This window comes from Numida meleagris, chromosome 3, assembly GCF_002078875.1.
Source record: "Numida meleagris isolate 19003 breed g44 Domestic line chromosome 3, NumMel1.0, whole genome shotgun sequence".
NCBI classification, from domain to species: domain Eukaryota; kingdom Metazoa; phylum Chordata; class Aves; order Galliformes; family Numididae; genus Numida; species Numida meleagris.
Window position 1 is genome coordinate 42,792,502 of NC_034411.1, and position 26,538 is coordinate 42,819,039.

General features: G+C 40.1%; 1 long non-coding RNA gene across 1 annotated transcript; it reads left to right on the plus strand.

Annotated features, from left to right (window-relative positions):
* LOC110396589 lies at window positions 1,150-19,644 on the plus strand. The gene is made up of 4 exons (XR_002437078.1): window positions 1,150-1,409; window positions 3,878-3,949; window positions 18,165-18,254; window positions 19,208-19,644. It is a non-coding gene; the product is annotated as an uncharacterized LOC110396589 (long non-coding RNA).

The following is a 26,538-nucleotide window of genomic DNA, read 5'->3' on the forward strand; positions in this document are numbered from 1 at the left end:
CCCATTGATATTTACCAATGCTTGCTGGGCTTTTATGGGAACCAAACAGTGGATATCAGCACAGTGAGGTGGTGGGTGGTACGTTTCAGTAGTGGGTGACAGTGGGTCACCTCTGTTGGTACAGATTTTGACGAGCATGGCATGCAGGCTCTTGTTCACTAATAGCAAAGATGCATAGCTAATGGTTGTGACTATGGAAAAACAGATTTTTGTAGCTGAGAATTTTCTCTATCAAATAGTGTTATTGTGCTCTTTGTATTTGTTGTAGTTTTCATGGAAAAAATAGGAGGCAGTACGTTCAGAGCAACCGACACGTATCTGTGAGAGGAAGCAGATACTCTTGGATTCAAAGCTTACGTTACCTGCATTAAATGTGAATAGGTGAATGGGCGTGTAGTGGTAGTATAAATTAGGAGTGATGTAACTGATTAAATGTAAACCGACTATATTTTGCATTAAAATCTGGCTCAGAGCTGTATCTTTCCCAAGAGTGTATATTTACATGAAATTTTTCCTTTCTGTGTTCCCTAGGCTGTGGTGGAAGATGCTACCCTGGATGAAGAACCTGTAAAAGAGGCAAGTCTGTGTATCTGTGTTTCACACATTAGTAAAAAATTATAATATAATCTTTTACCTTCATAGAAATAAAAGGTCTGAGGAGCCTCTTTTCCATATGCTTCTAGCCCTGAAGATGCAAGTACAATGCGGCTGTTTTTTCTTTGTCTTGAAAGAAAAAGAATAGTTGGCCAACTGGAAGCTAGGGATAATTATTTCAGATGTTATTCTTCTGCTGTCTTTCCCACAAAAGAGCACAACTTTCCCAGGCCTGTGCCTTTCCTATGGAGGAGATTGTGTAATGACCTCAGGAAGAGTAACCACCATCATAACATGGCTTCTGTGTCATGAATTATGTCTGACTGATTAGCTTTTCATATTATTAAACTTTGATTCCTGTCCATCCGCCTGATTCATTAGGCTCTTCATTGAAAGCATGCCTAATCTAATCATTTCATGCAAGTTTTATTTATTATTTGCATTATTCTAGCATTGTACTATTTTTCTAAAAATAATTGTAGAAAAATATGGTCCTTGCCTCAGAGCTCAAATGCCAAATGGAAGTGATGGAGGGTGATAAGAAGCTGCAAAGCAGTTGAGAACAAAATAAGTGTTGACTCTTCTGATCAGCCAAGGGCAAAACTTGACTATATAACTGGTTGCTGCTGACCAGAGGTGTCAGCAGACAGTGATGCTACTGGTGTGAGACAGCAAGCAAAGGATGTGTCAAACATCGCTATGTATTTCCTTATTTCAAAAAGTGAAGGAGGCTGAAAATCTCAGGACTGAAGGGAGGTTGCTGAGATGTTTGTCTAAATTGCCACCTTTGAACACATGAAGCTTCTCAGCTCCTGGTAAGATCCTCTTACTCCTTGGAATTTCATGTTTTACCTTTGTGATATTTGGGTTTTGGTGAAGGGTAAGGTGGTGGTTGTTACTTTTTGCTATGCTAAAGGAATATCTTATTCTCCTAATGATAGAAAGGGGGACGGAGTCGTGGTTTTTGAGCTCTATGAAATAGGTGCAACTTCATAATGTAAACTTCCCCTTTCAGTTTTTAAAGACCGCAACAAATTATTCTCCAAAAAGCCTAGGGCTGAAATCAAGTGCAGGTAACAGTCCTCATCACGTTATCTTCTGAGAATATTGCTGAAAATTAAGATTGTGGTTAGTGGGCTCTTGGGTTCCAGGAGTATATTTTTTGCTTCATTCCCTAAATGAATTTAAACCTACTTCATTTTCATTAAGGATGCACCTCATGATTCTTAAGTTTTAACTTAGACAGAAAAAAATTATAGGTAATAATTACTTAGAAATCCCAGCCCTGTGTTCTCTCATTTTTCTAATGCGTTTCCTGCTCTAAGTACTACAATTTAGTATTTGGTATCTGTAATTGCGTATCTGCTCTTGCTGCAGAAAGGCAGTTGCAGTGCCTGTATTTCTAATGGGAGCGATGTAGTTATGTCTGACAGACTCTTTCTAATTATGTATTAGAAAGCACGCACACAGTGGCCACTAACAAATCCTCAAAAGTGAAATATCTGTCAAATGTCAAAGTACCCTTGCCATTCAATTAACTTTCCTCGGTGTTCTACAGAGAATACCATAAGGGAAATGGTTGTGTTTCTTTGCCCTTACTCCGCTGCTGTCATGTCATTTCAGACATTGTCTGGTTGAGGCTGTAAGCCTGATAATTTCTGTGCAGTGTGCATCTTACTGCAGGGGTCTTGAAGGGAACTGCCTGCTGTTGAGGTGACTTTTCTTACTGATGGCTTTTTGTGCCCAATTCCAAAGTCAGTTTTTTCCATGAAACATTAAAGCATGACTTAAGGGGTGAATTGAAATCAGGATGTGCAATGGATAACACTTGCTCAGAGGACGTTCTTGTTCAAAACTTGCTTTGGTCTGTGTTGGCCTCCTGCTGTATCTCCAATCAAGTGTGGAGTCTCTTTTCTCAATCAGAGAAAAGAGAGTGGCAAATACATCATAGAATCCTCATTTCCTGCTTTTCTGATGGCTGATCTTGTGTTGATGGACAAGTTCTTTAAACATCTTGGAGAGCATAACCGATTGATGGGTTTGTTGCCTACAGCATGTGTTTACGAGGCACCTCTCAGTCCCCCAAGTAATGTGTCAGCACTCAGGAGCACTGTACCTTTAGGGTTGTTCTCATCAAGCAGACCCTCTCAGAGCCACAGAACCCACTGGCCTGTCACAAAGGCAAGCACATTAGCTGATGGGGATTTCCTAGAGAGAGAGGTTCTGATTCAAGTCCTTGCTTAGACTTGTGGGATCCTGTTTTTCTGTAAAGTGATTCTTTTTTATTATTATTTTTAATAGGGAATAATAAGCTTGACCACACATTATTGGAAGCACAAATTTGCTCTTAAATAAGGGTGCTGTGCTTTGTGGCTTGTTCTAGGTTCAAGTTAAGCATTTATATTCTATCTAAATTCTTCCCTGAAGTTGCAGTTGGCAGCAATATCCATTGTTGCATCCTTCTGAAACAAGGAGCACATGCAATATCACTCACAGTGCTTTGAAACTTGCATTTGGAAGTTAGATTATAGCATTTCTTTGCTTTGAGTTGTTTCACCCTTCCAAAGGGGTTTGCAGGTCTAAATGAAGACTCATAGAGGGGGCTTTGGGAAAGTAGAAAAGAGATGCAGCACAAGTTGTGGCAGCCAACCAGAAGCAGAACTGGATGAATTCTCTAGATTTTTCTCTATGAAAACTGCATGATGAAAGTGAGAATGGTAAGACCTGGGCTTACTATCTGCTCCTGGACTGAGATTTCCAAAGATGCTTGTAATTTTCTGCTGATATTTTGCACTCTTGCGTGAACAATAAAATCAGAGAGAGAAATTAGAAGCATCTGGCTCCTTCTTTCTGTCAGGCATTTATACACCTTGATAAGATCCTCTCTCCTCCAAGCATTGTCATCTTCAAGTAAAGCAATCTCAGCTTCCTTGAGTTAACTGGAGCAGTTTTGATACACATAGTATTGTTTCTTCAGCCTGTATGAGGAGTAAATGTATGTTGTGGATTTTTTTTTAGTACAGACTGCAGTATTTTTTCACAGAGCTAATAAATAAAATAAAAAAATCTGCTGAAGCATAACTCTTACGTATGTTGGCTAGGGTCTGTCCTGAGTTTGACTGAATTAAGACTGCTGGCAGGGATCTTGCCTCTGTTCTTGGTACTCCAAGAAGTACTAATGCAGTGGGATGGCGCAACTGGCACAGTTCAGGGAAATGGTGTGCGTTGTGTTGTATTTCCCCTCACCTCCCATTTTTCCGTTTTTTTTTTTCTTCCTAAGTAGACACCAGCACAACCTCGTCTGATGCAGTCACTCAGTACATAGCAATGCGCAATCCAAAGCTAGCAGTCAATGGTGAGTAAATGCCATGCTGAATAAGGGGGGGAAAGGTCCTCACAAAATATGTGCAAGTTGTAAAGCATTTAACAGAATTAGGATGCTTGATTTTTTTTTTTTTTTTTAATTGGACAAGGGTTATTAGTCTATGAAAAAAGAAAGTTCATCTGTGGGAAAACTGTTTCCTTGTGTGAACGAAATTGTTCTAGAATGGCAGTCAGTGCCCAGGAGACCGTGCTACCTATGAACTAATGGTGTCATTGGAAGAGATGAGTCACTTGACAGCCACTAGATTTGAGGATAAATTCTTTCTGTGATGACTGTGGTGCCTCCTAGAGAGCTGTGGGTTTTGGGTTTTTCTTGACTCTTATTTTAAGTGGGAGAGGAGGGGGAAAAATCCACAAATTTTACACACAGATAATTGCAGTTCTAGGATGGAAGAGTCCATTCTTCTCTTTTGCTATAATGAACTGAAAAAGTCAATTTTCTTCTCAAATATTCTGGTTGGCTACAGTTTGTTCTCTTATAAGAACATAGCGTTTCACATCAAAATAACAATTCTTTCACTGAATTAGCTTTTCTTTAACTTCATTCCAAACTTGTGTATTATTTTAGCTACTTCCAAGGTTTATGAGTTACTTTCTCCAAAGTAAAATTGAAGTGGTAAAAATGAAGAAAGCAAAACAAACACTGCTGCTCTGGAAGAAAAAGCTTTACTCTGACTACTTTATTTCAAAGATAAGATAGGGGAAAGCCAGAAGGTAGCTCCACCAACTGTGCCTGAAGTACATGTATTCCCAAATGGATGTTATTAGACGTAAGGTAATTATCTTGTTATCACTGTAGGTGCCAAGAATTAAGCTTCTGTTTCCCTGTACTTACATGATTTATGGTGCAATATATTTTATTCAAGAAGCTGCCTGGTTTTCCTGTTGACTGGAAAGGGAGCCATGGTTGGTTAGGTTCTGTACAGAATCTCTTTCATAGCTAAATTGCAGGCTCTTCTCTATGGTGCATAGCGATAGGACAAGGAATAATGGCCCAAGAATTTGAACGTAGCAAATTCCGTACGAACATGCAGAAGAACTTATTTTTGGTAAGGGTGATGGAGCACTGGAACAGGTTGCCCAGAGAGGTTAAGGAGTCTCCTTCTATGGACATATTCAAGACCCATCTGGATACCTACCTGTGTGATCTATTGCAGAGTACCTGCTTTAGCAAGGGGGTTGGACTCGATGGTCTCCTGAGGTGCCTTCCAACCCCTGCAATTCTGTGTGATCAAATGACATTTTGGTAGTTATAAAGCCTTAGATTTTAACTTCATATGAGTACTTTTACTCTGGATGTGAAGAAGGAGCTCAGTAAATTACAGATTCCACCAGTGTTTAGATCTGTCTTGGATTCCCTTATCACTATTTCTATCTGTTTTGTAGCTGCTTTCTTCCCCCTTTAACTGCTGTTTGTGTGAAGTCAGTAATTAGCAGTCTGATTACTGGGTTCTTTCAGTTCTGTCTAGGATTATTCTTTCTGTCATCAAACTGAAAAGGAAACAAAAGAGGCAGGAGGAAGGGGAATGTTCTGTGTACTAATGAGCGATTGCATCTATGGTGGATGACTAAAGTACTCTCTACTCCTTTTGTTGATGTCTTCTGTTATCTGTGGTGCCCTTAGTTTTAAAATGTGGTGTTAAAGTGTATTTATTAATGTTTGAAAACCTGAAAAGATGATCTTGTCTTTTCATGTGCTGCAGCAAGCACAGCTCTCATTTTTAGTGATCTGAAACTGATGGTGTCCACAACACTTGCCAATGTAAAACTTTATTCTTATTGTTTCTTTTTAGTCTAATTCTGTTTTCAACTGCAGCAAGAAGGCAGCCACAGAGTACTTAATAGTACCTCTTGAGGAAGAAAATACAAATAATAGAACAATAAAAAATACGTTACTGCTAAGAAAGCTGATAGTCTCATTTTCAAGAGTGTGCCTTATTTAATGTGACCAGATTGCTTCCCACTATGCAATAATTTGCTCCTGCGTATGTGCTGATTTATCCCCTCCATTTCTTCTACAAAAAAGAATAATCTTTTACTATGATAAAAGTTCTGAGGGACTCCTTTTGTACAAGAATATATGACTGCAGTTTTTTAACATGATTTCCTTTGTTTCTTTTTAAGGAAAGAAGGTTGTGAATCACCCTTCCTACAAAAGGTGCCGATAGAAAGGGATTAAAAAGAACAGGTAGAGCCTTGGTTAGGTCAGTGAGCCCTCTCTGAGTGCTGTCACCTGAAAATTGTTTTTGGCTTGTACAGGTAGGGTACTCTTGCTAGTTTTCCCCATCCTACTGTGTGCCTGGGGGCCATGTCACATCCTCTGTTAAAGAAGAAGAGTGCCCTGTTTGACATGCTGCAGCCATGATCTTGAAAGCTGCCTTGTGCTCTCTGTCCAGCTGAACAGGGAAGTCGTGCGAAGAGTGATTCAGTGTGATTTTAGGTGAAAAGGATGAAATGCTTGATCTTGTCATCTCCTTTCAAATCATTCTGGGAAGCCCCTTAGAAGGAGGAGAACGCACTGAATTCTTCAGCTGGTGTTCTGAAGGACCCTGGAAGAAGACTCAAGCCTCTTAAGTTGGATTGACTTCAGTCAGTGCTATTGGCAATGCACACCATTTTTCCTTGGCACAAGAAAAAGTGCATGAGAATTTTTGCTAATGTAAGGTTTAATGGCTAGAGCAAAGTATGTAGAGCTGTTTGCCTTTTTGCCAACCACCTTCATTTATTTATTGTTGTACTGGGAGGAATAATGCAACACTTCTGTCGCCTTTCTGGCATTTCCATCTCTGTTTTGATCGTTTCATTTTGATAGCGAGTCTATTAACAAGTGTGATAGAAATGGGAACAATGCGACAAATGTTCAGTGCCTTCTTTAGCTCTGACTAGCAAGGCGTTGGCATTCTTTTGCTGTGCCAAACTTGTAACTTGAGAATGAGTGCTAGAATCAGTTGGGGGTCTTTGCATCTTTTTGTTGTTGTTGTAATGCTCTTGAACTCGTGGATGAACATGATGACTGGGAGAGCCAGTCACCATGCAGATCAGCACAGCGGTGATGGAAGGTACCCAAGTAGAACTGGTAATGTAAGATAACTGGTTACTTCATTGTAATCAACTTATAAAACTTCATACTGGAAGAGAGCAAAGGGTAATGGTGACACTTTTGTTTCCCTGCAACAACGTAGAGGGATGTGTGAGTATATATATTCTTAATTTAATTCTTATATATATATTATATATATATATGTACACTCAATATATATATATATACTTAATTTGCCATTGACCTCAAATTTTGTAGGGTATTGTGTGAAGAGATTTATAGATCCCTTATGGATATCACTCTAAACTAGCCACCTGTTGCTTGTTTTTTTTCTGCGGTTTTCAGATGTCAAAGGTCTCTTCTCGGTGTCCTTACTCTGTTCTGTCAAATGTCACAAGTATTGGGGATGGGTAACCAGTGATTAACAGACAAATATAGATATTTATTTATTTTAGCACCAGAATCGTATCGTGTAAGCTTGACTTCTTCTGCTGGCAGATCAGCTCAGTGTTGCTTCCTAAGGCATCTCCTTGTTAAGTGAGGAAGCTCAGGATACTGTCATGTCTTACAGTGCGTGAAAGCGGGTCACAAATAACAGTAACTATAGTAAGACTGAGTAAATGTAATGTCATGTACAATGATCGCACACTACTTTATGCTGATGACATTACCAGCATCTTTTCCTATTAGTCTTTGTGTTAAGTGTGCCATCCTTCCTTGGATGCAGTTTTGTAGGAGACTAAAGTGAGAGCAGTGGATGAGCATTGCAGCCTCAGTTGATGACGTACTGCGGAAGAGGAGCTGATGCCAATGCTCCCACAAGTATTGGTAGCAGAGCATCTGTGCTTAAAGTTATTTATTGAGTTGTTGTTGTTTTGTTTCACTCCCCTTCTTCCTGACTGCGTTATACTTGCCCATGAAGCAGAAGGCTTCCTCTTGGATTCCTGCTGTAGAAAGTAATTACTCAGCTCCCGGGGTAAGCATTTAAGCTCTTGTGTTGCTCTGAGCTGCTCCTGTGGTCTAGCTTCCATGATTCATGCTCATGCTTGCCAACAGGAATTAGTGTAAGGCTTAATTAAATGTGTAAAACATTTTGAACTTACTGAGTCATTTTCCTGAAATACGGCTTGTCATGCTGTGTGTCACTGGCAGACTCACACAGCTTTTGGGTCCTCAGAGCCAGCTTTGAATAAATAATTGGCTTATGGAGGGTGGAGTGTGTCTACATGCTGTCTCTGAGTAGTCAGCCTTGAAGTACCTGAATAAAAAGAGTATTCAATAATAAAGACTATTATACTAGACTAATATACTCAGTTTGCAAATGAAAAATATGTGCTTTTGTTTCCTTCGTATTCACCATAGGATTTGAAAACTCCAAAGGCTTTGATTCCTAGTTGAAGCTAATGTAATTCTATTGATGGAGAAACCAGGGAGAACTGAGCCATCCTTCCAGGAGCTATGCAGCTTCTCTGGATTGGAAGTGAGTTTGATAACTATTTGTTTTCTAAACACAGAAATGGGAATCCTTGTGGCGTTCAGCTGGGAGTCTCTCTGACATTGTGACTCCTGGAATCCTCACTTTGACTTCCATAATACTTCAACTCAGCATTAAATACTTCTGAGAAGTATTAAATTAATTAAAATTAGTATTAAAATAATTAAAAATTGGAATATTTTAAGCTCTAACTGTGGTGGAGAATAGATGATTCACTGCTGTGACTGAGTAGAGCAGTAGGATATTATTCTTGTTCTAACAGATTTTATCAGGTTCTACAGCCTTTTTTTTTTTTTCCAGCAGGTGTCTTAAAAGTAGTCTAATTTGCCGCATCTTCTCTGGGAGGAAATGAGACAACTTTACCAAGGCTCTTTAGAAAAACCTGAAATTGAATTCCAGGTTTTTTTTGGACTGACAATGTACTGTAGGCATCTGAGATTTTAAATCTTTTTTTTTTTTTTTTTCCCCTGGTAGTTTAGATGGTAGTGAAGTAGTTGTATACTGGGTTCTGATCACTGTACAGGTACAAAGAAGGTTGGCATAGAAGAAGAATGGGACAGACTCTTTAGCAGGGTCTGTTGTGGTAGAACAAGGGGAAACGGTTTCAAGCTTAAAGAGGGTAGATTTAGATTAGATGTAAGGAAAAATTCTTGTACAGTGAGGGTGGTGAGGCACTGCAACAAGTTGCCCAGAGATGTGGTAGATATCCTGTCCCTGGAGACTTTCAAGGCAACGCTGGATCAGGCCCTGGGCAACCTGACCTAGCTGTGCATATCCCTGTTCACTGCAGGGGAGTGAACAGATGGCCTTTAAAGGTCCCTTCCAACTCTAAGGATTCCATGATTCTGTGGCATTTGCATTCTTCTTTTGACTGTCAATTGTTTTATCTTTGCTGCAGAGATCATTTTTAGGAATACGTAGAGCCATGAGCAGCACTTGCTGTTTCTGAAGTGATAGCCTGATCAGGCTTCCAGTTGGGTGCCAGGACAAAGGTAGTTCTTGGAAGCTCATGTAAGGGGATAGCCACAAAGGGTTACTTGGGAACTATCAGACCACCATCTCCCACACTCCTCTGGCTCGAGTTGAAGATCCTTCTAGAATTAGCTGAAGTAGGCTTAAACAGAATTGCCTTCCATATTTCTTCCACACAGTTGTTAGTTTGTAGTGGCCTATATGTAGTATCTGTTCTCTATATATTTCTTTTTTTTTTTTTTTTTTTTTTTTTTTTTTCCTTCAGGGCATATACCATGTGGTATTGAGACTGGTATCTTGGTAGTGCGTTAGGGTGCATTACAAGCATACTTGTGGACAGCAGGCATGTTAGCACCTGGTGATCTGAACAACTGTGAATATCAGTGAACACTTGAGCCTCCTTTCTGGCAGTTACGAATATGAAGTCAAGATACTTCTGGATTAGCCAGGGCAACTTTTTTGTTGCTGGTGATATTAAGGGAGAGAGCTCTTTGCCCTGTGCTAATCTACTGAATCTTGATAACTTATTCCTGGTATAGTAATCCTTGTTCTTGTTAAGGTCCTAGCCCTCAGCTTTGCTGATGTAATTAAAGGCATATTTGGCTTCCTAAGTCAGACTGTCCAGCAGGAAACATGTGCAAGGCAAATGTTTACAGGACGTTCAAGCAAACCAACCTGAGCAGAGGCACAGCTGCACAGCGTCCCAGCAGTACAGCTGCAGCGAGATCGGTCCCTGGCACTGCGAGAGGAACAGGCCATTTAAACTTTGCTTTCCCTGGTTTACCCTTCCAGCTGTTTTCATTCTCCTTGGACTAACATAGAAGTGTTCCACACATGAACAGTTGGAAGAGCTTCTTTTCAAGAAACTACACCCCTTGCTGATGGCTCAGGGAAGCATTTCATGATGCCCTAAGCACTGTGCAAGAGAGATGCTGACTGCAGGAGAAGCAGCTCTGTTTTCCCTAGCTGTCTGGATATAATGACTTGTGTTGCTTTGAGGAGTAAAACTAACCCAGATTAGGGTGTTTGTTTGCAGTAATTAAAGGCCTTCTGGAGGTTGGTGAGCACTAGCAAATCCTGTTTGCTTTGCTGCATCAGAGAATACAGGTGCTAGATGCCTCCTGTTCCATCTGCAGGGTGAATCTCCTTGCTTATGGGCTGTTTGGCAGGAGGGAGAAGAAAAATGAAAGCAAGCAAAACCAGCTTAAGCTTTTACGATATTGGCACTGGGAAGTGAGTCAGGGCCTGAGTAGCTGACTTACTTACACAGTCCTTGGCTGAACACTGTATGTGTGTTGTGGCGAAGACAGAGATACTGCTGTCCTCTGTACAAAGAGAACAGGTCTGCCCAGAGTCTAGACCTTTGGGTTTGAGTAACTACAAGTTTGTTTGTTTGCTTTTTATCTGATGGGAAAAGGATTGTTCCTTATGAGGTTAGAAAAAGTCAGTGGTTTTGTGGAATGTTACGGTGGCCTGGGCACCCAAATCTACCTGCATATGCAGTGTTAATGTTGCAGAAAGATCTTCAAGACTGAAGCAAATAACTTCATTGTTTCTCCTTGTTTCTGAGATATTTTGGTTTAATATATGGCAAAATAAATGGTGGAGTAAATTTGTTGAAGTAGAAGCAAAAGAGCTTCCTGTGTCACTTCTCAAGGAAAAGGTATGTGGGAGGCCAGGATCAGCCACCTTCTCTGTATGAGGACCTGGAAAGGGCATAGCTCACTCCTCTGGTGTGTGTCTGTCAGGGGGCTGAGTGCTCTCTGCTGCAAGGGACGCTTCTTTGTCTGTCCAAATTAGCATAGATATTTAGTGACTGAAGATGGTAGGTACCAGCTGTACACAATGGTGCTTTAAGGCATCAATTTTTTTTGTTTTCTTCTTGTCTTCTGACTAATTTGAAGAATTAATCTGAGGCAGCATAAGCATAAAAGCAGCCTAGGACTTGTAGGTTTGTGTGCTCATCAGAGATACTGCATTTAAAACCTCTTTCATCATAGACTGCTTTGAAACACCGTAACATTTCACAGAGCTATGACAGCATTGTGATGGGTAGATACGGCTTTCACTTTAAACAAGGCATGGCTTTAATTCAGGTTTTTGACTATAGTAAGCCTATTGAGAGGATTCAGACATGTTCTTACTCAAACAAATGAGTATTTTTATATGTATGACATGAAACCTGAAGAAATCCATAGGCAAAAGTGCCAATTGAACCAAACACCCCGTTGAGTACCGCTGTCTGTGGTATGGTAGAAGTTGCCTCTCCTGTCCTGTGTCTGTATTACTCCTGAATATTTTAGGTGACTGTTCGAGAGGCAGGGACAGGGCATGATCTGTGCCCTATGTCTTTTAAAATCATCTTAATATATCACACTTTCGTGCAGTGATTGCTGACATAATTTCAGAGAGTAGAATGCCCATCTCTTCCAGGTGCTGCTCTGTAGCTGATGTGGTCTCAGTGCAGCTGTGGGACAGCAGGTTCAGCACCAGGAGCAGCTCAGGAAAGGCAGAGTGAGCTGTGGCTGACAAATGTGTGCTGGATGTTTGAAGAGCCTGAGCCATGCTGCTTTGTCTGTGTCGTTGTATTGTTTTGTATTAGCTAGGGTGAAACCAGCAAATGAACTGCAGGTCTATCTTCCAATTGCAGCATGGCCATACCTGCAGTGTGTTGCCATGGGGACAAAAATGCCTCATTTAAAGACTTGCACTGAAAACTCCTGTACTTGGAGACCGTGCTGTCTTTAAGCAAGCAATTAGGCAGCTGTTTGTTGCTGAAGGATGCCACAGTTAATAGATTCTGAGTTTAATTTATTCTAAATAATTGGTTTTCCCTTGATAGGTCTTTAGCCTGTTCCTAGGAAGACAACTCATGATTGCACTGATAAGTGCACCCTCTAAGGTAGTTTTTGGATAATGTGGCCACCTTCCGTCAGACCTGAAAGAGAGGCAGCACTTTCAGACAAACTCCTCAAAAGTTTTGGGAGAGCTGGCAGCTAAGCAGAGCTGAGAGCCCCTGAATGGAGTCCTACCAAGGGAAGAAAGCAGCAAAAGACCCCAGTACATGCTATTGGAGCTAGCAAGCAGGTTTCCTGGCCTACTTCTGTCCCTATACAAAAAAAAGGGAAGGGGAAGACAAGAGTCTGAGGGACAGTGGCCATCAATCTGTTGAACAACATGCTCTGCCTGTTCTGCTTCTTGCATGATAGTTTACCTACCTTTACTTCTGCTAGTCTTTGTGTTTCCCCGAATAAAAAGAAAGGAAGTCTGCCAGCTTCTTTGTTTCCCTACAGAAACCAGATTGCACTTTTTTGCAGCTGCACATCCACCTTGTTTTTAACCTTGCTTTTATTTAGTTACAAAACCAGATCAGCTTTGAGGGAGAAGGTCTCTCAAAGATGCAGAATATTATTTTGTAGCATGTACCTGCCTGAATAAAAAGGAGACTTGATTCTTTTTAACTGAGTGCTATGCAAACATGGACTCTATGAACACTCCCTAAATACCAGTCCTTCAGCGTGTGCTTGGCTAACCTCAGCCACACTATCCTGCAGGCAATACTGACATCTAGTGCAACTCAAGTACTGCAGAGCAGCCGGCCTCTGAAACTCCTGTAGAGAGTTAACTTTTAAATGTCAGAAACTTTTGATGCTTGAGATTTGATCATTTCAGACATCAGGCAGCTCACATGTGTGCCTTTCTCATTTTCTGGCAGCTGGCAGAAAACTTGCTGGAGGGAGTGGTGCAGCCTCAGGAGACTGCTGTTCTAGGATGTGTGGTCCCTTCTTACCTGTGGGGACTTCCTTCCCTGGGTGGGTGAGTTAAGGTGATGGAGGACATATTTATGCATCATGTAATACAGATTTACATCCTCCCAATATTTTCTATGGATGGCACTGCCTCAGTGATGTTACTGTCATTCTTTAGGTATTGGTACGATGCTTGTACTTCATTACCCTTAGCAGTACTGTGCCTTTTGGTTAGTGCTCACTGAGCTGTCTTAGAGCAGATCTTGGAGAGTTTAAACAAACCACCAAAGCAGGGTGACCCTTCAGTATGGCAACTATCTTGAAGTTAAGCTATTGAATGGATTTTAGCAGAGCTTCCAAATAGGCTTTGTATATTCATGGACAAATCTGTGTCATGTGATACGCATTTTGTCTACTTATAACCTGATAAATTGCATTGGGTTAAGTGTAGAAAATAACACTAAGTACTTCTCAGACAGTAAGTATCATAGCTATAATTATTTATTGTGGCAAGACTTTACCATAATTCTCTGCATAACCACATTTCACCCAAGAATAAAAACAAACAAGGAAAAAAATTCTCCTCTAAATTCTACCAAATCCTGCCACTTCCCCTCCCTCCCCCCCAGCCCTTAATCATCCAGTTTCTAGATGCAGCCTGAGCCTGGTCTAACCCAGGAGTGGTTTCTGCTTAGAGCAGGAGGTTGGTCTGGGTGACCTCTAAAGATCGCCTCAACCTGAATTATTCTAAGGATGAGGATTTTAGCCTCTTGCCCTTTCTTCCTTTTCTGGCATGAAAGATACAGAAAGATCCTTTCTGTGTTTCCTTTTCAATCCTAACCTTCCATCTGAATGGATGGTGCATGAGAAGTACTAGGTGTTTTCTAACCAAACAAATGGGTAACCTCTTCAGCCATGCTAGAAGCAGTTGCAGTGCTGCAAGCCATGGTAACTTGGAGTAGTGAGAGACTGGCACCAAGGAGCCTGGTACAGTGGTTCATTGAAACAGTTTGAGTGTTGTTTGGGTTGCTGTGTCTTTCTGGATGACATGCATTAGTTGTAGTGTCATAGAGCTCAGTTTGGGCCAATCTGAAGCATAGCCATGGTAAGACATTTTGTTATTCAAGGTAAATGCATTCATTTTACTATTTTCCCAAATTTATCAGAAGGTTTTCTGCTCTTCCATCTTCTGAGCCTGACAGGTCTAGGCTCAGATCCACAGCTCTATCTCATGCAGCAGCACCATCAGTACAAGGAGCAGCTGGCTGTGATGCTCAGAGTGCATTTGTTTCTATCTGATGGCCTCTTGGGAAGAAATGTATTGGCAGGGAAGGATGCCTTGCCTCACCTTCTTGTGCTGGGCCACCTCAATCTGGCTGCCTCCGAGGTGTTGTACTCCTACTCTGCAGACAGTGCCTTGAGTTGCAACCCTATAGCCTGTAAGTAAAGCAGTTTGTTCAAATTGCCCGGAGAGGTGGATGTGCTGTCCCTGGAGACATTTAAGTTCAGGCTGGACGGGGCTCTGAGTGATCTGACCAAGCTGCAGGTGTCCCTGTTCGCTGCAGGGGAGTTGGACTAGATAACATTTAGGAGTACCTTTCAACTCAAATGATTCTATGAAATTGTTCTGGGGTAACTGAGTATAATTTTTGAGCTTGCAGTAACTTTGTCCAACAGTAGAGGTCTGTCTTGTTTGGAAGAAATGCAGTTGTTTTTTTTATCAGTTAAGAATTAATCAGCCTCAGGAGGAACCTGAATCACTCTTCAGTCTGTTTGTTTTTGTTTCTTTGAATGCCAATTTAAACGTTTTTATGGTGACAACAGCTGACGTGAGAGTGCTGCATGCAATTCAGTGAACCACATTAGCCAGTAGTTGGGGAAATGCTGCCAGCCAAATGGCTGGTGCAAGGAGCTGGGCTGGGTAGCTTAAGTACCCGCTCTCCAATCCCAACAGCAGAGAGCAACCATGAAAGCCAGAGACCATAACCAGATATTTAGGAGTGTGGATGAGTAATCAATGGGACAAACCACACGTGGGATGTTACAGTTTGTCCTTTTCATGGAGTTTTTAAGTCAGGCTGAACACTTTTCTAAAAAAAAAAAAGTGATTTCTAGAAAATAGCTAAGCCCCATGTTTTGGGTTTCACGTAGCCGCAAGTGAATGAAAGCACATGGGGTCACATTAGGCAGGAATTGTTATAGTATATGATCATAGCTGTTTCTTCCAACACTTAAAAAGAGAAGTTTTGCAATAATTCCTGTTTTTCAACCCAAAACAGCTCTAAGTATTCTTTGTATCCATTTGATTTTTTGGGTCTGTGGATGGAGCAACTCTGGGCTGTTTAGTGAAAAGTTTCACTAAACCTGTAAAAAGCACAGGACTCCAAAGTGAGAGTTTTGTTATTTATGATTCATACCTCTTCTAGTTCTGGCATCAATATCTATTAAAATGTACATTTTTTTCCTTCTTTAACCCTTTGGCTTTACTGTTGTCGCATGATTATTTCATTTAAAGTGTGATGCTATGTTGCATCAAGCCAGTGCAGGTTTATTTTTTTGCTTTTGCTGAAGTTCAGTGACCTCAGCCCAAACACTTACAAGTCAAAGCTATGACAGCTCCTTCTAATCATCTTGTAAGTTAATCATCCCACAGCTTGGCTAACTACACAATGTGCAGATGGTTCTTCTGCTCTCTCTATCCAAACTTAACATACGCTTGCTCTTGATCAATATTGATTTCAAAATCCTGTCATCAAATCCATTCCTAATTTTGCAAAATGTATTTGGGGAGGGGAGAGATTATCTTATGTAAGGCCATAAGCCACAGATGGACTGTTTTCTCCCGTTTGCTCTGTAGTTGTAGTTATTTGGGTACTTTGCTCAAAAATTTTGAAATGTAAATATGGTGCAAAATTATGATTGAATGAACAGTTATATTCCCAATTGCTGCTTGTTTTCTGCTTATGCAGTGTATGGGAGGCACTGGGGGCAGAAAGAAGGGAATAGGCTGTGACAGCAGAGCTATGCCAGTGCAACTGCTTTTCCTCATTTGAAACCCTGTCTTAATTTCCTGACATTTTACCTTAGAAATATGTAGTGGAATATGATTAGTGAGATGAAATAGTTGGTGAATATGTTTAGAGGAATGAAGTTTGTATGAAGAGATAGAGGAAAAATAAATACTTCTTTTATGTGTTGATCAGTGAAGATCAACTGATTTAAGAAGCAGTTTAAAACTTTCATTTTCAATACAGATGTTTGAAACATGCAAGAATCACATGGTAACATTGAATTACAGGTAGATATGGATGGATGCTAATAAATGAAAAGAACAGAACTAAGAATGAATTTTTCCTAAAGAAAACATGTGAAATATTTTCAGTTGTGGGCTCTCTTGCTCTTCTCTGAAATCTGTGGCTGACTCTGTGCATTAATTAACTGTTTCTAAATGCCCTGTAGCTCTGAGCAAGGCGTAGAGGTCATGGATAGAAGAAACTGCTACTGTAACTCTGAAAAATCTACATTTGGATCATCTCTAATCTTAGAATAACTAGATTGCCCAAAAGGATGAACAAGAAGTAAATGCTTGTTAGAACATGCTAATACTCTAACTGTATGCTGAGATGAAAGTCTGAATATAATAAGGCATTCACTTCTGGCAGTAGGCTTTCCTGGCTCATGGTGATAAGGAATTATCCACAGTGTGAATTCATCCTTACAGTGATTATTGTAGTAAGGAAAGTATATGATAAAAAAAGCTAAATTATTCGCATGCCATTTTAAGCACCCAGATAATTCATTTGGATGTACTCTGCTTATGGTAAAAGTCAGAATTTTAAAGAACCTTCTGTCTTTCTATAGCTGTTGGAAGTGTTCAAGTTTGTAGTTGACAATAATTTTGTGATGTGGTGTATTCCAGGTTTATCTTTCTATGTTCTGTGTCTACGACATGTGAAAGACATGAACAAAACAGCCCTAAGTATAGCAACCCTCTGTAATTCCGGTTTGCAGCCAGAACTGAATGATCAGTTACTCCTTCTGCATATTTACATTTTTTTTTTGTGTTGATTTGTGTTAAGAAAGATGTAATGAGAACCCTTTTTGAAGCCTTCCTTTTTTTCCTTATTTTTCTTGTACCGTACCTTCTGGACACTGTGCAGTTTGTGTCTTAACTTGAATCTGATATCTGACAATATTACTGTCAAGTGTTGTGTCTGAGGTCAGAACCACTGTGCCTATGGAAAGGTGGTTCTTTAACCTTGTATTTCTGAGGTTTGTTTTTAATATACATTTTTATTTTAGTGAAGGCAGAACATTGGTTGAATCCCTTAAAACCTTAACCATGAGATTCATTAACTTTTTGGGCATGACACATTTGAAGAAATAAAACCGACTTCTCCTTTCTAAGAAGTTGTTCTTGTTTCTCTACACTGGGAAGTTTTCTAACTGTAATATAGCCATGCTTCTTTACCTTTTTTTTTTTTACCCTTCTTCTGCTTCTTTACCCTTCCCAAAGGGTAATTCTTGGAATCAGGGAAGCTAAGCAGGTCCCACAGAGAAGCAAGATTCCTCACTTCTTTCATTGCATCAAGAAACACAGTCCTTAGCATCAGGCTCCCGGGCAATTGCCTGCATGCAGGCTGTCTGGGGAGGTGTGAGGGGGAGGGGTTTTGTTACCTGAGAGCTGTTTTGAAGGCTGCAGAAGGATATGTTGACTAGAAAAAGATTAGAAAAAGAGGGAAAACTCACATGCCAATGCCTGTAGTCAGCACTTCCTCCCCAGACTACTGTGGATCTAGCATCAGTTATTTTGGGAGGGGAAAGGGGCTTCTGTTGTTCAAGGTTAGCTCTTGATTTGCTACAGATTGTGTTGTGCTACCCAGAATGCAGGCAATGTCCCTAGCTTCTTCTTCCTCGTTTCTCCCTCAAGGTGGCTCTGGAGTCAGTGTGTTGGGATGGAGGAAGGAAAACGAAAGGATGTATGTGTCTCGTGCTTCCACATCTTTTTGAGGAGTGGGAGGTGAGAAACGTTTCTGCAATGCAATTTCCTACATCAAATATAGTCAGACTGCATTTTTCAGTGCCTATTTCAAAAAAAGTAGCCTGAAAACAGGCATTTCTTTTGCTCTAATCACTGGTGAGATAACATCAGCACCTCTACTGTGTAACTCTCATCATCTTGAACAAACTTACACTGGCCAGTTGTCTTGCGAATAAGAAATAAATCCTTTTTGCATAATAAAATAAAGAATTTAACTTAATTTTTTTTTAGTGCATTTCTCCTCAAATTATTGAGGGGAAAGATATATGAAAGCTCCAGTTCTGTTTTGAGCTTGCAGGTCAATAGCACCAGGGGCAAAGGCCTCTTGAACCCAATGGCAGTGTGTGTCCATAACTGCTGTGCTACCCATTTCTAAGCACAAACAAATACTGGGGGATTCAATCCAATTTTATTGTTGATTTTGTAAGGGATGAGCTAGCCAGGAAAGATACTAGCTTCTAATAACCAATTCTGCAGGTGCATTGTGAATTTGTGAATCAAAATAAGGTTAGGTTAAAACAGGTGACAGATACAGGGACTGATGTGCAGTTAGAATTATTTGTAAAAAAAAAAAAACAAACAAAAAACAACAACAAAAAAAACTTGCATACTTATTTTTTTTACCCTATTTGTTCTTTACTCACACTTGCTTTGTACCACTGAGTTAAGGAAGGAGGATGTTTTGTCTTGTCAGCTCTTAGTTGTGAAGGAACGTAGAAGAGTAACTTTAGGAACAGAAAGCATTATTTGAAAAACCCACTTACCTCTTTGCCATCGACTTCAGTGTAGAGCAACACTATGATTACAGTAAAATCTGAGCTTTATTTATTCTTTATATTAAATACTGTAAAGGAAACAATATATTTACAACTAAATAAAACAGTGAAATACTTTATTCCTTCTTCAGTCTTATGAATGTTGCTTATCTCTAGCTGGCTGCTTCTGGGGTGCAAGGTGCCATCTTCCTGATGGGAGCTAGGATTAGATGAGAGCAGATCTGCCAAGAGCTGTGTAGTTCATCAACAAAGAAGAGGAGCTTTATCAAAAGATGTTTCTTACACTGTTTATGTTAGAAAGATGAGGTAAGCTTTCACTGATGAATGAAGCAACTTTTTGCCTCTGAAGAAGTGTATTTTTTAATTTAATCTGCATATACAACGCTTCCATAGCATAAAACAGCACACAGATTCAAAAGGGCATGTAGCAGTGCCTGGATGTGTAGATGTTCTGCACCTGGGGTTTGGAGAATGTTTGCTTGCTTATTTGTTTGTTTATTAAGTGATACATTTTGTTTAAACGACTGTGAATAAGCTGCAAATGTATGTGTTAGGTCTGTCACACTGAACAAAGAGCAATTATCTACCATAGTAACCATGGGAGAACTTGGGATATATTCAGACAAACCCAAATAACTAAAAAATAATGCTGGGTTATGTCTTGACTCCCCAATGTGGCTTTATCAATTTATTATTATTTTCTTTTTATCAAGAAAAAGCCAGAAATTCAGAATTAAGGGTAGCCTCATCTCTATACCTTCTCTCTAATGCAGCTCTTTTGTAAAAACTGGTTTTGTATTAAGAGGGATAGAAGATTGTCATTATGATATGTTTAGCTTAAACCCAATTGTTTCATTTGAGATGTGCTCCCCAAAGCACTGGGTGATCCTAGTGGCTGCGGTGAGGATATCATATCTCTAAGAAAGGTAGTAGCTATATCCTGAATGTTTTAATTTATGCATGTATATTGGGGAATACTTCACATCTTTTATGGATATGAGCACTGAATTAAAAATATAGCTAAACTGTTACAGTATGAAGAACTGCGACTTTAAACCAATCCTATTTGACTCCAGCAAGTTTCTAGGTGAGAGTCAAAAATTAATGTAAACCCTGGAGAACTGTATATGTTTGAGATTAAATATGATATACTTCTTTGTAATATATAGCCAGCAAGTGCAACTTTCTAGGACTGTCCATGTTCTAGGTCTTGATGCTTCAAGAAGTAGCTAGTCTTTTATAGGGATAGCTACGGAGAAAGGAATATAACTTGGAGCTTTCTTATCTGCTGTGTGTGTGGATGGTCCTCACAGCATTTGCACTATGTTGTTGCATCTCGAAGTCTTCCCTGCCTTACGCAGCACATGCTGAGGCTTTTCTAAGAAATGTTCTTTTTGCTGTTTTATCAAAATTAGACCAAAGGTATAGAGCACTTAACACACCAGACAATTAGCCTCTACCTTATTGCTCACATTCCCTAAATGCCAGCATGAGGACCATTTCTTATCAGAGAACCTGGATTCTTCTCCTTGACCCAACCTCTTGAAGGGGCTGCTCTTGGTGCTGGGTCCTCCACAAAGCTCATCTGTCTGTTCCTCCAGCATTAGGCTGGGCACTGATGGCTGCGGTGTCTTCTAAATACTGCTCTTGCCAAATCAATTGCTTATGTTCCCCTGTTGGTTTATCTGAGTGGTTACTCTGGGTCTGTGTTCTTATGACCATTGCATTTCTCATGACCAACGTTGTGTCACAGCAAGTACTTCTGCTCTTGTTGGCTACAATGGCTTACAGTGCTCTGTGATGTTGATGCTCAGGACTACAGATTCTTGCTGGAGGGTCTTAGATTTTAATGCCATTATGTGATGAGAGCTTTTCCTGCAGAGTACCTCAGAGGGAATAGTACTGGTAGCAGCTTATTCAGGCTGTATGGAAATCAAATCATATTGTATGCTCAATTCTTAAATGCAGGAATTACCCCATTGGCATAATTGAGAGTGGATGCTTGGTTTTAGGTCAGGCTGTCCTATGGCATCCTGCAGTTAGAATACCACTGACCAAGGCAATGCATCGTTGCTGTTGTTCTGCTGAGCCCACGTCCTCCAAATCTGGAGGCAAACTCTACTAGCAGGCTCCCAAAGGGGGAGGCAGTGATGACCATGATATCTGATTCCTATGGCATTGAATCAAATTCAGCATTTTTGCTCTCTATAAATACCTCTGCTTGTATCTGTATATAACACCTTTGTGAGTAGTCTTTATTTTCTTTGTACAGGTTTTCTAAGAGCCATTCAGAGAAAGCAAGTCTCTGAGGGCTGTGAAGCTAACAAATGACAGGCTTCCCTGTGCTGGATGAGTCACAGCAGCCTGTACAACTGACAGGTGCACGGTGGCAAAGTGTACACAGCAGGCAGCACGGGGTAGGCTTCGCAGTCCTGAATGCCGAGCTCCTTTTCTCTCCAGCACAGGGTTTGAAAGGAGCAGCCAGACACCAAGCTCCTGAACACCTCTTTCATTTTTCTTGTAAATCTTTGCCACTGGGTAAGCATCTTTTGTAACAACTTTGCAGATTTTCCAGAGAAAGAAGCAGCCCTCAAACCTTTTCCCTTTCTCCCTGTGCTGCTAGCACAGTCAGGCTCCTGCTGGAGCTAGGTGTCTGCATGCAGCTCCTGAGTCGAGTCAAAGACTGGATCCAGTCTAGCTCTTGCTTTTAATCTGCTGCTGGGCTGGGCTGGCGCCTGGTGACGTGCTAGCTAAGCTGGCTGCAGTGAGTTAATAGAGAAGAGGGAAGGTGTCAAAGCCCTGCAGAATGGCTCAAGGTCTTACAGCGTCTGACCTGCACCACGTTCCTGAATGCTGAAAAAAGATGATAAAGCTGCCTCACAAGAAATTACAGAAATTTTTCCTTAGAAAGGTAAAATGCTTTTTTCTTTTGTATTTTCTTTTCTGGCTTGCTGCTTTGGCTGCCTGAATTAGGTTGACAACAAAGTTTGACAGTTGCCTTGTTTTTGTGCACTCAGCCTTGTGTCTCCTTTGCCCTGAGATGCCTGAAGCTGTCCTCTTGATGCACTGTTTTCTTGGCTTGTGGTTTGGGACAGGATGGCAATGATCAGAACCACACTTGGGCAGTGTGCTACACAGGCTAGCTAGATTACAGTCGCTTACAGGTTGTGCCACCCTGCCCTGCTGTGCTGCCTTGTAACCTTGTTTTCTGACACCCTATGTTGTGAATCTGTCAGGTTGAATTTTAGTGCTCCAAGTTTTGTCAGCAGTGCAAGAGAAATGCTGCTCATGGACTGATGCTTATTTTTTGGGGTCGGGGGGAAGGTATTGAAAGCAGATGTCTGTATATTTTTTTACATTTGTTGTGCATCTTTTTACCAGTGTTTTCAAATATACCCTTGTAACTCAGTAAGCACGTTATGCTTTCAGACAGTACTATGTTCAAAACTCCTTGGGCTTTAGTTTGAAACCACTTCTAGATCATCCTTTGTTATTTGGTACTATACCTAGCTGGGTATTGAGTGCTGTAGTGACTGACTGTTTAAAATTGCATTTTCTAAATGTCTGAATCATCTCTGGATCCTGTTATGGCTTCATATAAGCACTTTCTCATAGCTGTGAAAATACATACACTTAGTCATGTTCCTTCCAGCCCCTACTTCTCTTCACTGCTTGTCTGCACAGTTTGCATTCCAGATAAACCTCTAACAGCCTGTTTATGTAGTAGGGTTATCTCAGTTTTAGTATGGGGGTCTTAATTATAGTGAACTGGGGTTCTATACTTTCAGCATAAGATATAATTTCAAATGTATGGGATTTCATACTGTTATCTATGTCTTCTCTATAAGATGTTCAATATTTGGCTGTGTTCTAACTGAAACCAATTTTAACGAGGTACAGATGAAGACAATGGTCACATTCTTGTGGTAGTTAGGATCTGGCATGTAACTCACTGATTTTGGCACTTTGAAGGATACAGATAACTAGCTGTACTGCTTATTTTGACATCACAGGCATGCAATTGAACTATCCTTTTGGGATTTCTTATGGTACCTGACAATTTTCCCTTTTGCAAGAGAATGTGTTTCTTATGCTGGCAGTTCCTGATCGAAAGGTCATCATTCCACTGTGATATAACCGTAACTGTTGATATTCTGTTATATTCTTGCATACAGGACTGGAAGTCCCCAGTCAATTAATGTGGGTGGAAATGTAAGAGAATGATTGATTCTCTCAAACTATGCTAATTTTGAACTTAGTATAGTTGCTGGAAATAGGATATTGTTGCTTAGCCAGTCATTTGAAGTGATAAAGCGAAGGTAATTGATAATCTAAGGGGTCTTGCAGCAATGTGCTCTATCATGAGAAGATCTCTATGGTACCATACAGCAGAGATGTTGAGGATACTTACCTGTGGTAATGATTCACATTATTTTCCGTGGAGGTGAGTGGGGAATTTTCAGCAATGTTTTGATTTGTGGTGATGTCTGAAACAAAATTGGTGAGAACGTCTCAAGCCTTCTAAAAGATGTATGCTCATTCAGTTTATAGGGACCCTTTTCTAAATGTTGGGAGAGGGAGGCACCACAAGGCAACTGGCTCTCTCCTGCCCCTTGCTATGTTTGCACACATCTGACTCAAACGAATGCATTGGCATATTAAGACAGAAACTTGACTCATTCTGGTCTTGGGTTGTAAGTCAGGGGAATGAGCAGGCCACGTGAGCCCCAGACTGCCTGATTAAACCGCAGCTATTATTGAAAGTTTTGTTTTCTCCCTTGAATTTATTTTAGGGGATGGGGAGTAATCTCAAATAATTGGAAGATTAATTAGATAAAATATGCCCTGAAGTGATGGTTGGAAAGGATTAATGGATATTTGTCTTTTCTTTACCTATGATCCTGTTTTATTTGTTTTAGTTTTTTAACAGATGTTTTTCAAACTTGTGTCCTTTGGTTGGATGTGGAGTTTAGCTGATGATTGCTTCCTTTATTTATATAGCCACAGTCACAGCCATATCTTTTTTGAGGAAAGTTTAGAAAAGGACCTGTAACTCCTTTCTTGTTTTTGTGATTGCAACTGCACAACAGTCTACCTGAGTCCTTGCCTATTTGATAATCATTCAGATTCACACTGTCTGTGTGAAGTTAAGTAACTAAACGAGCATGCTTGTAATTCTACGCAGAGCAGAATGCCCTAAATTGACAATTTCCTTAAAATACATAAATAAGTAAGCCTTAGAATGGTCCTGTGTCCTCTTGGCAAAAGTGTCTACTGAGCAATGAGCAAACTTGATTACAGCAATGAGACTCCATCAGAGCTTCCTCTACGGCAGCAATTCACACCCAACTTACCTTACTAATTATATAGGCACCAGTAGCTCTTACACAAGTGAGTGATTTTTTTATGTACATGTGGAGTTTCAGAGTTAAGCTTTTAATGGCTGCATGTGAAAAGTTTTACAGAACAAAACAGTTTGCCCTGAGGAGTATGCCTCCACTAGAAGTTAATATAGTATGTTTTGAGCTTACAGTGTTATTCAGTGGATCTGTATCAGATATGTTAAGTTTACAAGGTGTCAGAGCTTTTGTTGAATACATCTGCAAGATCATCTACTTCAGAAACATAGGTTGTTTTCTGCTTTTTTCTTTCTTCTGTATTTACAGTATAAAAGTCTTAACCCAGATTCTTTCCACCTGCACAAATCCAGCATTGTCTGCAGCATCTGAGAACATAACCAACTGGAATTCCGAAGGCAATTTTGTTGGACATCAGATGCATTGTCTGTTTCTTTTGTTTATTTCTTTGTTCTAAATAATTACAACTTTGAATGCCAGCGCAATTTAGTTGGTACTAATACATGTAACAATCCCATTGAGACAGTAGGAAAATAAGAAGTGGAAAACATTGATTCGAATGACATTCTAGCAGAAAAATAGATTTTATTAAAAATGGTTAATTTAGAGTTTCACTGCTTAAGAGCAAGATGTAATCTCTGCCAACAGGACAAAAGCACTTAAGCAAAATTAATTATGACTTCAGTTGATGCCATCTTTTATAGTGATCTGGTGCTGTAAGTTCACACTTGTTTATATTCAAATGCATGTTTGTAGCATTAAAAAGGCTTATTTACTCTTTTTCAGTGTTGTGAAAAATTACTTGCTAATGACTGCAGTATTAGCAGGATATTACTCTCTGGCAGGTCGTGTGAAATATCTCTGCCTTTTCTCTGTCACTGCTGGCAGAAGTTTCCATCCTGAGGGAACGTATGACTGAGTCACTGATAGAAAGTAGAGAAAAGAATGAAAGGCTGCGTAGCTCCAAAGGAATCTGAGAGAGAACAGATCTCTTAGACTTTTCTCTGCCTTTGCACATATGTGAGTCATACTCATGGGCAAGGCATTTGTAATCTTTATGATGCTTTTGATGTTAATTTTAATATAAAGCAATACATTTACACGTATCTAATAGTTTTCTTTTCATGTGCTGTCTCTTGTAAGGCAGTCTGTATTACTGGGGATCTGGGCAGCTCCTTTCTCTATGCACTGCAACAGCATCCAGCTGGCTCTTTGCAGGACTCTGGTATAGGCAAGATAAGAAAAAATGACTAATTTTCTGCATACAGCAGTCTGCTTCTCTGGGAATCACCTGCTTTGTCTATGCCAAGAGTTGGCCCCGATGCTGCATTGTCTTCCAGTTGTAAATTGGTGACAGGGAATGACTGTAACCTTTTGAAAAGTGTAGCACTTGACTATAAGTCCATCAATGTCTTCGCAAGAAAGTTTGCTGAAAATTATACTTTAAGAAGTACATAATTATTTATAATTCTTCAGATCCCCCAAAATTCAGAACTAGTAATGGCTAAGCATGCCCAGTTGAGCAAATGATGGCATACAGAGAAATTGTCCAAAGAGCCCTTAAAGCAGCAGAATTAGAACTCTGAGGTTTTGGCTCCCATGCTGGGTCTGGTAGAGGATGCAGCTGTTTGTTTTGTTAGTAGGCTACTTGGAAAGATTGTAAGGGAAGCTTTCGAGGCATATGAGCCTCCTAAATTTCATGAGATATTAAGAAGAAAAATATACTTGTGAAGATGGTTTTTCTGTAGCCTCAGTACTGTATTTAGTTCTAAATGCCTACATAGAATGAAGCAGGCTGTTCACGAAAGAGTCAAGGCAAAAGCTTTTAATAGCAAAGCAGTAAAAATGTGAGTTTAACAATGGCCATAAATGGGCTATGTATGTTAATGCTGACATTCCATTATGTAAAAACACTACACAATTTTTGCATTAAAACTGAAAATTGTATCTCCATATAAAAGCAATATTGAGGTTGAATATTTTAAAGGACTTTTGCATTTAAATCTCGTGATTATTTAAAAAAGAAACAAATTCTATGAATTAATCTTACAAAACTGTATTCTGTTCTACCTCCATGCAGGAGGAGCTCCTGTCCTCTGCTCTGGTGTCAGAGTTGCAAAGGGGTGTTTT